This window comes from Adiantum capillus-veneris, chromosome 12 (assembly GCF_014529385.1).
Source record: "Adiantum capillus-veneris isolate H3 chromosome 12, ASM1452938v2, whole genome shotgun sequence".
NCBI classification, from domain to species: domain Eukaryota; kingdom Viridiplantae; phylum Streptophyta; class Polypodiopsida; order Polypodiales; family Pteridaceae; genus Adiantum; species Adiantum capillus-veneris.
This window is the reverse complement of record NC_140942.1, coordinates 56,705,790-56,710,383: the sequence shown is the minus strand read 5'-3', so window position 1 is coordinate 56,710,383 and position 4,594 is coordinate 56,705,790. Positions and strand designations below refer to the sequence as shown.

General features: G+C 40.9%; 1 pseudogene; it reads left to right on the top strand.

Annotated features, from left to right (window-relative positions):
- The first annotated feature begins 3,085 nt into the window (after window positions 1-3,085).
- Window positions 3,086-3,698, top strand: LOC147445780 (hydroxycinnamoyltransferase pseudogene; annotated as a pseudogene).
- Window positions 3,699-4,594: the final 896 nt, after the last annotated feature.

The following is a 4,594-nucleotide window of genomic DNA, read 5'->3' as shown; positions in this document are numbered from 1 at the left end:
TGTCATTTTTGCTTAGCTAGCCCCCATGCTCATTTCCAATTCCCCTTACATGCTCATTCATATGAAGAATCACAAGTAGATAATAACTTTATACCATCTCCGCTTCAGGTAGTCAATGTAGCTCCATATCCTTTACATAACCACAAAGACACTTTGTTACATATCTACCATCAGATTGGTCAAGTTTATGCACCACTGATTGAAGGAATTTTCTTGAAGAAAGTTCTTTATTTTAATAGCTAGTTTATGCTACATAAACACAACAAAGGCTTGAAACATTTGCATTACAATAGAATCAAAATTGCATCCCTTGTTGCTCTTGTTTCTCTATAACTTAAAATCTTTCTATTGAGACCTTCAATTAAGCTTCCGTTCCATCACCCTAGCCCATTTCACGTTGGGTTCACCAAAAATGTATTAGAAAGTTTGAGGTGGTGTTTGAAAAGGACCAGGGTTTTGACTTTGAGAATTCATCGCAAAAACTAGTAAATCATAGAGGATTCAAAGCAAAAGACACACTAAAATTTAGAAAAATGCTATTCATCCATCTAAAAAAGTACCAAAATCAACTCAAAACTCTTGTGTGTATGATGATATGGTGTATGCTCGCACCTAATTGCACATATGAGGTGTTCATTTGTCCTATTATAAACCTTAATCTTTTGCTTCAATTACTAAATAATACCATTTTATACAATCTTAGGCGCTTTGTTAGACAGTCCCAAATGCTTACTTGAAGACAGAAAACCCTATTTGATGGCCTCACAAGCTCGAACATGAGGTAGATACAGCACGCACAGGACTACTCTATAAAGTAGCCCCCTAGCTTGAGCAACCATGACCACCGTTGTAAATGTGTCATTGTGATATATGCTTCTTTGGCTATTTTTGGATTTGCTTTATCAATATGTTGCCATTTTTAGCCCAAGCAAGCTAGGAAAGATCCCCAAATTTGTGAGAAACTTCCCTTGGCCTCCAATTACACGTTGAAACCCATGTGTCAAGCATGTTGGATACATTCTTTATAGATATACATGAAACTTGCTAATTTAAGAGGAGATCAACCGCATTAGACTTTCCAAGCAAGATGAGCGTGCCACTTCAAAACACTTGATAGTTGTACATTCCTAAATCAAGTTAAGCATTTATTCATTTGAGAAAATGTGCAAGAGTGATACATCTAGGGCCTCGTCTCCCTACTAAGGTATGTACACAGTTGGAACCATTGCAATCTCTCACACATATGACATTATGTACATTGTTGCATTTGGTCCTAGGTAGATATTTTATTTTCACATTATACACATGTCAACAACATCAAGTTTTGTGATGGCTGTGATATTGTACTATGCGTTTACTTGGACAACACAGTTAGACTATGGGGCACAGGGAAATGATGTGGAAAATTTAGCAACAATTTACACTTGCATATCAACATAATACCGCATCAACAAATTTCGGGGCAAAGCCATTTAAAAAGTCGAGAGATGGCACAGTAGCCAACCATGCGAGATGACGAGAGATGACGAGAGATGGCACAGTAGCCAACCATGCGAGATGACGAGAGATGGCACAGTAGCACAGCACCACGCGAGAGGAGAAAAACGTCACGTGCGTTTTCGTTATTTCGTAGCATGGCGTCAAGTAGCACAGCACCACGTAGTTGCCGGGGAGGCGGGGGAGAGAGAGAGAGAGAGAGAGAGAGAGAGAGAGAGATTTAACGTCGTAGGAGCAATCCACAGAGAGAGAGAAAGAGAGAGAGAGAGAGAGAGATGAGAGAGAGAGTCTCTACGCCTTCTCTATAAGAAGAGATGCGGCCACTCATCACGTTCCGCATTGCAACCTTTGGCACTGGTGTGCACTTTACAGCTTGGCATGCAAAACTCAAAAGCGTCAAAAGAAAAGAGAGAGAGAGAGAGCTACTTTGAATCATGTTTACAATATGTTTGTCTATGCTTTGCCAGCTACTTCAAAAACATAATAGGACGACTTCTTCTCTTATGAGGTTTTGGAGAAGGCACTAGTGCCCTTCTACCCCAGTGGCAAGAAGGCTCTTGAGGTCCTATGGACGTATCTATCTTAATTGTATTGCCGAGGGTGTGCTTCTTGTCGAGGCAGAGATCGATGCCATTATCAATGACTTTGGTGATTTTGCACATACTCTTGCCCTTAAACAACATGTGCCTCATGTGACCTACATGGAAGAGTGACCACATCCTATGTAATTATTATGCACCATATGGTTTATTTCGTAACAGTAGTCGACACAAATAATCTATAGTGGTAACATTCTTTCAATGATGAGGGGCCTCGCTTGGTGTGGGGATGGAGCACCATGTTGCTCATGGGATCTCCCGTACCCACTTCGTCAAAACATGGGCAGACATAGCAAAGGGGTGAAGGCATTCGACGTCATCCTTTTATCAACCATACCCTTTTGCGGACGCGTGACCCATCTACACCAACATTTTCGCACATCGAGTATCAACCTCCCCCTTCACTATTGCCCTCTAGCAAATATGATCGCAGCATTGCAGTACAACCAAATGCAGTGGCAAAATGCAAGAACAAGCTCTCTTCACATCATAATGACAGTGGGCCTACAAATACGAACGACAATGTGGCTTGCAATTTTTTCTTTCTCACTCGAGCACAGGTAAAAATTATGGTTGGTTGCTCAATTGCATAACATAAGGTAGTGTTCCAATGTCCCGTTTTATAGTGTAATTTTCCCAAAAATCTAGCATTTTGGCATCAATATTGGCTGCCTCATTGCCTTAATCTTAAAAATTGAGATTTTGAAAATGCTTTGTTTTGAGCACTGCCAGTCACACCCATGGAGAACTTCAACTTTGATGGCTATCTCTTAGAATAAGTCTCAAGCATTTTCTTTTGTAGCCTGTTAGTCCAATAACAAGTGACGATTTCCGTTACAGTTGTTCATAATTTACCGTAATATTATGTTCATATTTTGTGTAATTTGAACATATTCACTGTGTGGTGCTAATTTAAGGTGTTTTCTGGGGAAAATTGTTGATATTGAGCATTTTAATGTCGGCAAGTTGTGGAGCTGCAAGCGACGACAATGGATGGAACAAGAGGGGTGACATACAGCACATACGAGGCAGTGGCAACACATGTGTGGAGGTGTGTGTCAAGGGCACGAGGGTTGAGTGAGAAACAAGAGACAAAATTGTACATAGCAATAAAAGGGAGAAGCCGATTGCAACCAGCCTTGCCAAGAGGCTACTTTGGCAATGCCATCTTCACTGCCACACCCATGGCACAAGTCGATGAGCTAGACAAAGGCCCACTAAGTGTGGGTGCCCAAAGGATTAGGGAGGCCATCGCACGTATGGACGATGAATATTTACTATCAACACTTGATTATTTCGAGCTACAACCTGGCCTAGAGTTTCTTGTTCAAGGTGCCCACACCTTTCGTACTCCTAATGTCCGTATCACCTCTTGGACCCACCTTTCCATCCACGATTGTAACTTTTGGTTGGGGCTGCCCCATCTTCATGGGCCCTGTTGGGATCCCATTTGAAGGCCTCCCTTTCATGCTTCCTCACCCCTCTGGTGGTGGTGGCCTCTCCATTTCCCTTGCCCTTGCCTCCCACCACATGCCCACCTTTGAGCAACCCTTCTACCAGTTTTGGTTGTCTCCATTGCCCCTAGTACTCTTTTTAGTATGAAATGGACATGCTAGCTTTTGTATAAGTATTTTTAGCCTGCAAGGTCCTTCTCTTTAGTCTCTAAGATTGATTCAATGGGCATGTGAGTTTCTCTTGTTTTAGAACACCCATGTGATTCTTCACCTTGTTTGGCTAGCCAACGCTTTACAAATTTTCCCTTACTATGCTTTTTTTTATTGAAATGCATTTTCATTATTCAAAGGTCCATTTTTGACACCTTGTTTCCAAATGCAAGAAAAGCATATCCACATGTTGCATGGAGAGGAAGAGATCTTAGGATGATTAATATTTTTCAAAAATCCTTGGATGGAGAGTATGTTGATTTGTGACATTTTGCCTTCAGCAATGGACAAGACTTTATTACATTCTAAGATTACAAAAGTATGGGAAGCATTTTATTGTCAAGAAAGATATTCCAAGCAGGAGATTATCCATGTTGACATTAGTGTGGTGTTCCTTAAACTTACATTCTTGCCATTCATTCTAATTTCTTTCACTGCTCATTTCTCTTATAATCTTGATCGTTGAGGCCTTGATCTGGGTCAACAAGAATTACTGTCGATGTTATGCATTTCAATGTAGTTTAAAAGCTCTTGGACTTCAACTTAGAGCATGCATACATTCAATGGTATGATATTATACATATGATTGGATGTGTGTAGGTGTTGTGGTGTGGGGGGGGGGGGGGTAGATAGATAGATTCCATTATCACTCTTGGAGGTCAAATATGACCTATAGGACAACCAATAAAACATGTACAATAGAGGCTCCTCTATCTAAGAGGGTACATTGTGTGCAATAACACATGTAGATGTTTGTGGGGGGCGGGTTAGATAGATAGATTCCATTATCATCCTTGGAGGTCAAATATGACCTATGGGACAACCAATAAAACA